Raw genomic sequence first — 12,537 nt, forward strand, 5'->3', positions numbered from 1 at the left:
TTACCCAAATGTTACTGACTGGAGACATTTCAATATTCACTTACATAAAAAATCACCAACCACAGGCATTAGTTTTTTGCAAAAATACCCCGGTTAATAATATGTTAACAGTGTCCAGACACCTGAGTATTATTTTGACAGGTTGGCTGACACCAATTGCAGGAGGAAACAAGTTATAAAGAGATCTTAGGCAAAATAAAGAACTTTTTTTTTTGTACTAAAAAATAATTTAGAGCCTCCTTTGCATGAAACTTGCTGCCATTTGACTATTTGTTAACTATTCATATGTTACCTGAACATCACTGGAGTGTCCTGACCACCATGAATAAGAGACCACTTACCGGGTCAGCAAGGAATGACCTTGGTAACCTTGAGGAGATTAGAGAGGTTGAACTTGGGAGCCAGTGGGAGAACCTTCGGTCAAGTGCACAGTGTATGTCCTCACAGGCGTATGAAGACGGGAGACTCAGTCCCAGGCTGGGAGCGTTGAATCCCAGTCACGAACTTCCAGATTCAGCCCAGCCTGCTTACCCTAATCTCCAAGAACCTATCAAACCTAAAAGTTACTAGACCAGCAAATTTCCCGACTGCCCTCATACCTGCTGCAAACTTAAGGAATCTTTACCTAAACCCTCTGCTGCATCACAGCCGTTTTCTGCACCTGTGTACAGAGAGAAGGAAAGGGTTGCTCTTTTCTCTGGGTGCTTTAGGTAGGCTGCAGCTCAAAGACTCGAAGACACTGGCTGCCTTTTCAGAGATCATCCATAGCCTTGGTTTTAGTTGCTGCTTGTCCCCTCACTGCCCTCCTTTTCCTCTCATCTCCCTCGTCTCCCCAGTGTAGAGTCTGCCAGTGTCGTGCTCCTTTGTTTCCTTTTCAGATTAGCCCTTCTGGTCCTTCAGCCTTAAAAATCCAACATCTCCCCTTTCATGCCTTAGGACATCTGAGCCATCATACCTGGGACCCAAGAGAGCTTTCACCTTCCCTGCCTTTCATAATGCCTCTCATCAATCTCCTTCTCCGTGCTTGCCTTTGGTCCTGTGAACATGCTTATCTCAAACATCCTCCTCCTGTTACTTCCTCTAAATGAGCACACCTCACTATGCCCCTTAAAGAGCTGCTCTGCCAGAACAGCCAGCCCCACCTTCAAATACATGCCATTCATTTTATCCTCCAAGTTGTCTCTCTCAGGACCCATGGATCTCCCAGGCAAAATCCCCAAAGCTTTGGGTATCTTACTCTGTATTGTTAAATGCATTCCTTAACAGGGCTCATCTCGTGTTCTAGGATGCAGGCATCTCTCCTTAACCAAAGTGCTCTGTTCTAAAGGAGCCGATCTCCTTACACATTAGAACACCCCTGAATCTCTAATGAGGCTAGTGGTAAAGAACCTGCCTGTGAACACAAGAGATACAGGAGACGCAATTTCGATCCCTGGGTCCGAATGATCCCCTAAGTAGGGCATGGCAACCCACTCCAGTATTCTTGCCTGGAGAATCCTATGGACAGAGGAGCCTGGTGGACTACAGTTCATAGCATCTTAAAGAGTCGACACAACTGAAGCAACTTAGCAGGCAGGCAGTGGCGCCCCACTCCAGTACTCTTGCCTGGAGAATCCCATGGATGGAGGAGCCTGGAAGGCTGCAGTCCATGGGGTCACACAGAGTCGGACACAACTGAAGTGACTTAGCAGCAGCAGGAATCTCTAATGAGCCCACCCAACAGCACCTCTCCTATGCATTCTATAACTCAGCATGTAGGAAAAGAATCACAAAATGGCTATCCATCAATCAAATCCAGCTCTCTAGGCAAAAGTATAAATGTCTGGGAGGGTGTGGGTTCTCTCACTCAGCACTGACACCTCCACTCCCTACTGCCCTCATACCCCCAACTCACTGCACACGTTTATGTAACTAGACGGTGGGTAGGTGGACATCTGAGTGTGTGCCTCCGGATCGCTCATGCCAAACCCAAGAGAGTCATTTCCTTCACCAAGTCTAGCCGCCACCACTGCACACAGGCACTCCCACCACACCCCTACCCTCACCTATTTCGTGTTCCTGGGAATCTAAGCTCTGAGAAAACAAATTTAAGAAAGGAATTTTACTCAAGTCCAAACAGCAAGCTGCTGCTGCTGCTAAGTCGCTTCAGTCGTGTCCGACTCTGTGCGACCCCACAGACGGCAGCCCACCAGGGTCCTATGTCCCTGGGATTCTCCAGGCAAGAATACTGGAGTGGGTTGCCATTTCCTTCTCCAATGCATGCATGCATGCCAAGTCGCTTCAGTCGTATCCAACTCTGTGCGACCCTATGGACAGCAGCCCTCCAGGCTCCTCTGTCCACAGGATTCTCCAGGCAAGAATACTGGAGTGGGTTGCCATTTCCTTCTCCCAATAGCAAGCTAGAGGTAGCTTATTAATAAAGTTGCCTGGAGGCAGTTCTTCGGTCCCTTGTCACAGTAAAGAGTGGAAATGGATTTGTAACTGACCTAGTAATTTTTCTGAGGAACTTAGGGGTATTTGAACAAGTTACTTCTCTTAAGCCACTTAAGCATTGCTCCACAATCTTAAGACAATGAATATGCTTAGCAAACTCTTCTGTTGCAGTTGGTACAAAGATAAATTCAGACCTATGTAGGCACAGATAAAATTAATGCGTGTTACCTGACTTTTTTGACCCCATGGACTGTAGCCCTTCAAGCTCCTCTGTGCATGGGATTTCCCAGGCAAGAATACTGGAGTGAGTTGCCATGCCCTCCTCCAGGGGATCTTCCTCACCCAAGCATCAAACCCACGTCTCTTGTGCCTCCTGCATTGGCAGGTAGATTCTTTACCACTGAGACACCTGGGTATATCAAATTAATGAGGATATGCCTATTAAAACATGTGCTGTAAATGCAGTCTAGCTTAATATTAAAGATTCAGTTGGAGTATGAACATTGAATTTCATATACAGGCACTGGGAGCAAACAATTCTACCCCAAAAGAGAAAAGATCCAGTGGAGGATAGAGGCGTTTGGGGATACAGAACTACTGATCATTATCTTTAAATGCTTGACACTGTGGTGTGAAGGAGAAACCAGCTTTGATCCCTGTGGTACTAGACGGGGAAAAACGGACCGGTGGATGCAAGTTACAGGAAAAAGATTATGTCTCCAAGTTAGTTGATCAATGGTGATTAAGTGCTTTCCCGGGCTTGAAGCCAAGAATTAAGTGAGGCCAGGAACCACTTTGCAAAGATGCCATCTCATCACCTTTTCTAGTGGATTCTGCTCTCCTTAAATAAACTTGGAGCCATGAGTTATAGACTCGAGGTGGAAACAGATCTTCAAAGTTACATTTCCACCTCCCTTCCCAGTAGTCAGTCTCTTTTTCATCACACAGCCACAAGTTCAGGCACCTGGGCGGGTTTGAATACATCTAGTGATGGGAAGCTCACTACTTCCTGACACAGAACATTTTATCTTTACATTTCCTCCTCTTAAAAAGTGCCTTTTATTCAGGGAAAATCCATTTCCCTTTCATTTTTGCAACTACCCACAGCCCTATCATTTTGAATTACATAAATACAGATTTCCCTTCCCAGGTAATAACCATCAATATGTTGGAAAATATCAAGTCTTCCCAATATTATTTCTTCCCCAGGATAAGAATTCTTTATTCTCTCAACTTGTCCTCATGTGCCATGGTTTCCAGCCCCTTCCCTTCCACAATCTAATCACATAATATCCATTAAAGACAATTGCCATATATGCATTTGCTCTCTGAGTACTTATAACAGCCCTGTGAGGAGGGTGCTCTAATTGTTGCCACTTTACAGAAATAAGAAACTGAAGCCTAGAGAGATCAAATCATTTGTTTGAATATCTGGTGAATGGTAGAGCTGGGATTTAGACCTAGGCCTCTAATTTCAGAGCCAGTACATACTCTGTACTTTCTCAGTTATATTATTTCCAACCTATGGGCCCCTTGCATGACCTGATTGTATAGATCATTGCACCAAAGGGATCTAGAAAATGAGCATCACAGACACTGGGCTATAAATGGGGTGGGCCTAGGAGCTAGGGAAGACAACAGAGTGTCCTAAAGGCCAGAAGACTAAGAGGAAACCACCTCCCCTGGGACCCTTTAGTAGAGAGGAAACTGAAAAGTGCTTCAACATTCAACACAGATGTTCTGGACTTCCCAGGTGGTCCAGTGGTTAAGAATCTACCTGCCAATACAGGGGACATGGGTTTGATCTCTGGTCTAGGAAGCTTCCACGTGCTGCAGGGCAACTAATCCTGTGCACAGCTACTGAACCCCACGTGCCTAAAGCCTGTGCTCCAGAACAAGAGAAGCCACCATAACGAGCAACCCTTACACCGCCACCGCCACCCCTGCTCGTTACACCAGAGAAAGCCCTCACACAGGAACAAAGACCTATGCAGCCCCAAATGAAAATGTTACACCAAAGAAACATAGACGTCCTCCCTAAAGTTTCAGTTCAGAGAAACACCTTCGTCTAATCGCAGGCCAAATCTGGAGGTAAAGAGGCTTTGAGAAGCTATACTTAAGAATGCATCAGTACCACCTGGAGAGGTGGTCTAATTTCCAATTCCCTGGCCTAGGCCTGAACCATTCTGAGAAACTCTCCTCTAAGCTTTCAAAAATTCTTGGCCAGCTCTTCTGAATAACGGAATGACATGTAAATGCCAGGTGTTACAGGCAAAGGGGTCATCTGGCTTGAGATACCTGGACACCTTGGTGCTCCTCAGTAGGTCGAGCCAAAAGGATAGAGTTATCCTTTGAGCAGCCATTTGTACAGTGGTTGAGAATTCTCAGCCTCACCTCACCCTACTCCCAATTTTTCCTTTTTTTAAAACCGAGAAGCATTTGCTTAGCAGAAGCCAATTAAAATCTTTGTTTTAAAACCAACTTCTAAATATTGTATCTAACACTCTTCCCTCCTTAGGATAAACTGCAACAATGTTAATTTTACACCCTGGTCTAATCACATCTCATTACTGATGTTGCTGTAATAACCTGCTACCAGCTTTGTATCTTTACCAGTGAGCAGATAGAAGTCATGGATTTCAAAGTTGGTCCCTGTTTTTAGCAATTGAAAGTCAAAGAAGAGACTTTCAGCTTATACTTCTAAACCCATCTGTTGGAAAACCATGCCCAAGGTCTTTGCAGTCTGTTTGCTAAAGCGACAGACTGAGAAGAACAAAACAAGATCAGCTCCCAAGTATAAACCTAGGCAAAAGTCCAAATGCTTCCCAACTGCCTGCCAAGGCTGCAGCAGGACACCTGGGAGTCGGTGTTACCGGCCAGGATCTCTTCCTTCAGCCAGTGCTCTAGTCATCTATGGCCACTTAAGCTTCTTCATACTTAGTTGTTCAAACCACCACCACTGTATTATGCACCCTTTCACAGGTCAGGAATTTGGGCAGGGCTCAGCTGGGTGATTCTTCTCCTCCACGTGGCATTAACTGGGGTGACTCAGTCATATGCAGCTGGACTGGCTTGGAAAGCCCAGTGTGACTTCACTCACATTCCTGCCCCTCAGTGGTAACAGTGGAAGACTGAGCCCAGCAGGGCCAGTTCCCCTCTCCATACAGTCTCAGAGCTTCTCCCCGTCTTCTTTCTAGCACAGTGGTTGGGTTGTTAACATGGTACTCAGAGCTCCAAGAGACCAAGGTGGACAGGGCCAGTCTTCTTAAAAAGTAGGTCTAAAAATGGCTTACTGTCACTTGCCCATGTTTTCTCAAGCCCAGAGTCATGGGGAGGGGAAACAGACACACCCTACTTCTCAGGGAGAGGCTGGTCACAGAATATGCCCTGTCTTTTTCTCCCGTAGGCCTCTTCTCCTCTGGTTCCCATGGGTTCAGAGCCATTCTACCTTAAATCCTCAACACCAGAATACAAGGCTCCAGTTCAAGATGGCAATGGAAAAGGATCCTGAACTTGTGTCTTCCCTTGAACACACCAAATCCAAAACCCTGCACTAGATTACATGAATGACTCCTACATCAGGCAAATGAGAAAATCCCACGTGGGAAGGACAGGCTGAGACACAATCTCACTATAAACCCACCCTGCAGCACAGGATCAGGAGGAAACTCACAAACCTGAGCTTCTCCCCATGGAGCCAAGGGTTTGGACCCCACTTTTGGCTCCCAAATTATTAAGACCTGCACCTGAGAGATGAATCCCCAAAACATCTAGCTTTGAAAGGCAATGAGGCTTGTGCCCACAAGACCCACAAGGCTATAGTGAACTGAGAAGCAGTCCTTAGATGGATCATGCAAGGCTGACAACTGAAAAGCACCCAGAGGTTTTGTAGCTTATCTTAAGGCAATGGCCTTAAGTTCTTAAGAACTTTCCTGTGGCTCAGATGGTAAAGTGTCTCTCTACAATGTGGGAGACCCGTGTTCAATCCCTGGGTTGGGAAGATCTCCTGGAGAAGGAAATGGCAACCCATTCCAGTATTCTTGCCTGGAAAATCCCATGGATGGATGAGCCTGGTAGGCTACAGTCCATGGGGACACAAAGAGTCAGACACGACTGAGCAACTTCACTCTTACTTTCAAAGCAGTGGCCTGAGGAGCAAGCATCTAACTTCACACACACATCTAGGGGACTACTGAAGTACTCTACAAAGATGGGAGCCAGCTGTTACTATTGATATCTTTGTGTTTTCCCTCTGCTTTGCTCCAACTGGTTAGCATCTCCCAGAAAGGAGCTTATACCCTTGTCCAACACCCCCGGTTTTTGTGGCCACTACCCAGGGGACTCCTCTAGGTCTCCTACCTTGGGTGGCCAGTGGAGTTTATGTACATGGGTACCACAAGATTGTAACAAATGGAGAAAGAGTTCTTAACTGGCCATCATTTGCAGGGCACAGCAGAGAGGTGACAGATGGAAGTGCCCAGCCTTTCTGTGAAAGAAACCTATTGGCTTGTCTTCCTAGTTAAAGCCTGAGGGGTGGCTTCTAATTAAACACATATCTAACGGCCAACTGTAATCCTCTCCAGGGACCGTGGGAGACAGGCACTATCTTCACACTCTACCTTTGCTGTTCTCCAGAGCACCATTATCTCCAGGAATGGAGTCTGTATCTGATGCCCCAGTTTTTATATCTGGTACTCTGTCTTTATGGCTGTTACCCAGGGGATACCCCTTGATTGCCTGTATCCAGTGGCCAATGGAACTCATATTCATGGGTTCAATGGATTGGCAGCAAAAAAAAGAAATAGTTCTTAACTAGCTATCAAGTTTCAGTACAGGGAGAAATGCCCATCTCTCAGTCTTCCCTGTAGAGAGGTATATTTGCACAATTTAAAAGCTGCTGCCTGAAGGTCTGGCTTCCAATTAGTCAGAGTAGAGGTGCTGACTGAAATCCTCCTCTTTAGAATACTGGCAGGTATCTTTACACCCTCAACTATTAGAGGCTGTTAAAAATTTAAAAAGCATCTTGGACAATCATAAAGGTTTGCTCTGAGAAATAGGACAGGGTAGAGCAATAAGGTTCATCCACTACACGAGGCCACTCCTTAAAGACTGAAGAAGTAGCTGTTTTATCTAATACACAGAAACCAACACAGTCAAGAAGGATGAAGAAACAAAGGAAATGTTCAAAATGAAAAAGCAAGATAAAACCTCCGAAAAAGACTTGAATGAAATGGAGATAGGTGATCTGCCTGGTAAAGACTTCAAATACATTGTCTTAGAGGTGCTTATGAAGCTTGGGAGAAGAATGCATGAGCAAAGTGAGAATTTCAGTGATGAAATTTCATCAGTTTCAGTGATGGAACATGTAAGAAATACCAAGAAGTCACAGAGTGGAAGAATACAGTTACTGAACCAAGAAATACAGTGGAAGGGTTCGACACACAGGTGATGCAGAGAAAAAGATCATTGAACTCAAAGACAGCGCAGTAGAACTCACCCAATCAGAGCAGCCAAAAATAAAAATAGCTTAAGGGACTTATGGGACAAAGTCAAGTGGACCATCATTTGTATTTTAAGGGCCCCAAGAGAAGGAGAGAGAAGAGGAAGAAAACTTATTTGAAGAAATAATGGCAGAAAAGTTTCCTAACCTGGATAAGGAATCATACATCTTATTTGAGAGTCTCAGATAAGATGAACCCATGGCAACCCACACCTAGACCTACATTACAAAGTGTCAAAAGTTAAGAAAAAAGAGGGTGGGAGATCAAAATGGCAGAGCTCACCTCCCTTCCATGAACACATTAAGGATACATCGGGAATAATTCTCACTGAAAGCAATCTGGAGCCTGGCAGACAGACTCATTTACAACCAAGGCTGTAGGAAGGGAAGAGAAGCAATCAGGTCAGGACCTGCACCCTTAGGAGGGGAAAACTGGCTTTCTGGGGAGTGAGCCATTTGATTCACATATTTCACACCCCAACCCTAGGGTTTGCCACTGGGGGGATGAATTACCTTTTGTTGTTCAGTCAGTCAGTCAGTCGTGTCAGACTCCTTGCAACCCCATGGACTGCAGCATGCCAGGTTTCCCTGTCCTTCACTATCTCCCAGAATTTGCCCAAACTTAGGTCCATTTAGTCGGTGATGCTATATAACCATCTCATCCTCTGCCTCTTCCTTCTCTTCTTGCCTTCAATCTTTCCCATCATGTGGATCTTTGCATCAAGTGGCCAAAGTATTGGAGCTTTGATTTCAGCATCAGTCCTTCCAAGGGATATTCAGGGTTGATTGTCTTTAAGATTGAGTGATTTGATCTCCTTGCAATCCAAGGGACTCTCAAGAGTCTTCTCCAACACCACAGTTCTAAAGCATCAATTCTTCAGTGCTTGGCTTTGTGGTCCAACTCTCATATCCATAAACGACCACTGGGAAAACTATAGCTTTGACTATACGGGCCTTTGTTGGCAAAGTGATGTCTCTGCTTTTTAATACACTGTCTAGGTTTCTCATAGCTTTCCTTCCAAGGAGCGTCTTTTAATTTCATGGCTATAGTCACTGTCCAAAGTGATTTTGGAGCCCAAGAAAATAAAATCTGTCACTGCTTCCACTTTTCCCCCTTTTATTTGCCATGAAGTGATGGGACCAGATGCCTTGATGTAAGCTTTTTTGAATGTTCAGTTTTAAGCCAGCTTTTTCACTCTCCTCTTCCACCCTCATCAAGAGGCTCTTTAGCTCCTCTTTACTTTCTGCCATTAGAGTGGTTGGCTGGCTTGAAAATAGAGGAACTGACAGTGGAGCTATAAGAAACAGATTCTGCTATGAAAAGCATGCACATGCTTACTGCTGAAAGAAGGCAGAAGCAGCGGATTGAAACTGTCCAGGACTCTGCCAGTTCCCTGTGGGTTTCCTGTGACTGCCCTCACACACACCCAGCCTGAGCTGCGCACCCACTCCAGCCCACACTTGCTCTGTTGGTGCAGCTCCACATGGGGGCAAGGCCTGTTGCAGTCAAGGGGAGCACCCTTGAGGGAGCTGGGAGGTGGAACCATCTCAGACTTGGCGCAGCATTTGTACGAGGTGAGGGTGTCCATTGCTGGTGCTCACAGAGGCAGAGGATTGGCAGTGGTTCAGAGCTCTGACTGGTGCTGGAATTGCCAGAGCCTGCACCCACATCCATGTCAAACACCCACTGTGGCTGCTCTTGCTCCAGCAATGCTTCCCTTTTGCCAGTGCTTGGAGGGAGGCTAGCACACACTTAGAGGGAATGAAGCCAACTTGGACCTTGTGTTCAGTGCCCTTGTTTCAGCAGCTTGGAACCTGACCCTACCCCCAATAGGGTGGTGTTGGCCTCTGAGCAGAGAAGACAGCTCACATCTGGCTCTGGCCACAGCCCTTCTATCTCCAGTCCTGTCTCCTACCAAGGTGATAGCTACCAGCCCACCCTGCAGAAGACAAGACTCATGCTCATACTAGATCCAAAGACGCTAGGAACCCCCAAAGCTCATACAGGGATACCCCTTCAAGACCAGGATGGGTAACTGCTTTACCTAATTTCATAGAGATGCAGAAAGTTCAGCAAACTGAGAAGACAGAAGAATTTGTTTCAACTGAAAGAAAAGAGACAACCACTGAGAAAACAATGAGCAAAACAGAAATAAACAATATACCAGGGCTTCCCTGGTGGCTCAGTGGTAAAGACTCCACCCGCCAATGCAGGAGACATGACTTCAGTCCTGGGTTCTGGGAAGATCCCACGTGCCCTGAAGCAGCACAGCCAAAAAATAAATAAAATTATGAAACACAAAACCAAAACTCAGGTCAAATAACTGAGGTTTAAAAAAAACAATTTTCCAGCTAAAGAGTTCAAAGCGTTAGTAATAAGAATACTAACTGAATTAGAGAAAATAGATATTAATGAATTCCTTGTAAACATTATTACTATTAAAAAGAACCACTCAGAACTGAAGAATAACTGAAGTGAAAAAATGCACTAGAAGGAATTAACAGCAGACTAAATGATACAGAATGCATAAATGATCTGAAAGATAGACTAATGAAAATCACTCAATCAAAACAACAAAAAGAAAAACAAGTTTTAAATAATGAGAACAGTTTAAAGGGTCTCTGAGACAACATCAAGCATACTAACATTCACACTATAGAGGTCCCAGAAGGAGAAGTGAGAAAAATGGGTCAGAAATGCATCTGATGAAATTACAGCTAAAACCTTCCAAAACCTGAAAAAAGAAATATATCAAAGCACAGAAATCAGAGGGTCTAATACAAATGAACCCAAACATTCATAAAAAAGAATAAAGAATAAACATCTATAGAAAAGAATAAAATTCCGCTATTTGTGTCAACATGGATAAGCCTAAAGAGTCTAATATATGCTTGGTGAAGTCAGACAGAGAAAGAAAAGTAGTGCATGTTATCACTTATATGTGGAATGTAAAACATCTTTTTTTAAAAAAACCACAAAGCAAAAAACCTAGAACAGATACACAAACGATGAAAGAAATGAACCCAAGCATACCACTACCAAAAATCAAATTACAGAGGAAGCAAGCAAGAGAAAAAGAAAGGAACAGGAATTACAAAACAGCCAGAAGACAATTAGCAAAATGATAATAGGTACACACATGTCAATGATTACTTTTAACATAGATGGACTAAATTCTCCAAGAAAATACAAGCCCCAACTATATGCTGCCTCCAAGACTCTCACTTCAGATGTAATGAAACAGACAGAATAGGAAGGGATAGAAAAAGATACTCCATGCAAATGGAAACCAAAAGAAAGCTGGGTTGGGTATCAGACAAAGTGGGTTTTAAAACAAACTTTAATATGAGACAAAGAAGATCCTGACTTAACTCTAAAGGAATCAATTCAACAAAAACATTTCTAAATACTTATGCACCCAACCTGGGAACACTTAAATATATAAGGCAAATACTAAACAGACCTAAAAAGCAAAATGGATAGCAATAAAATAATAGAAAATTTAAAACCCCACTTATATCATTGGGTAGATCATCTAGACAGAAAACTAATATGAAAATCCAAACCTTAAGTGTTGCATTAGACAAGATGGACTTAACAGATACATAAGAATTCATTCAAAAGCAAAAGAATACATGTTCTCTCAAGTGAACATGGAACATTTCTCCAGGATAGGTATGTTGGGCCACAAAGCAAGTCAATAAATTTAAGAAATAGTGAGATCATATCAAGCATCTGTTCCAACTACAAAACTAGAAATCAGTTACAAGAAGAAAATTAGAAAATTTAAATAGATGGAGATTAAACAACATGTTCATAAACAACCAAAGTGCCTAAGAAGAAATCAAATGAGAAATTTTTTAAAATGCTTTGAGACAAGTGAAAATGGAAACATAACATACCAAAATTTGTAGGATGCAACAAATGCAATTCCAAGAGGGAAATTCACAGCCATTAGGGCTATGTCAAAAAACAAAAAAGATCTCAAATAAACAACCTCACTTTACATTGCAAGGGACTAGAAAAAGAAGAAATGATGATCAAAGTTTGTAGAAGGAAGGAAATAAATCAGAGCAGAAATAAATGAAATAGAGGCTAAAAAGACAACCAGCAGAAAAGATGCTTCTTTGAAAAGAAACATAATTGACAAACCTATAGCCAGACACATAAAAAAAAAAAGAGAGAGAGAGAGAGGACTGAAATAAAATCAGAAATGAAAGAAGAAACTTTACAACTGATACCACAGAAATACAAAGGTTCATAAAAGACTACAATGAAAAATTATATGCTCCAAAAACTGGACACCTAGAAGAAATGGATAAATTCTTAAAAACAAACCACCTACCAAGACTGAATCATCAAGAAAGAGAAAATGAACAGATCTATTGCTAGTAATGAGACTGAATCAGCAACCACCAACCTCCTAACATATAAAAGTCCAGAACCAGGCAGCTTCCTTCTCAATAATCCCCAAAATAGATGTTCATCAATATCCCTGATGAACATAGATACAAAAAGTCCTCAACAAAACATTAGAAAACAGAATCCAACATTACATTTAAAGGATCATACATCATGATCAAGTGGGATTTATTCCAGGGAT

The sequence above is a fragment of the Bos javanicus genome, chromosome 10, assembly GCF_032452875.1.
Source record: "Bos javanicus breed banteng chromosome 10, ARS-OSU_banteng_1.0, whole genome shotgun sequence".
NCBI classification, from domain to species: Eukaryota; Metazoa; Chordata; class Mammalia; order Artiodactyla; family Bovidae; genus Bos; species Bos javanicus.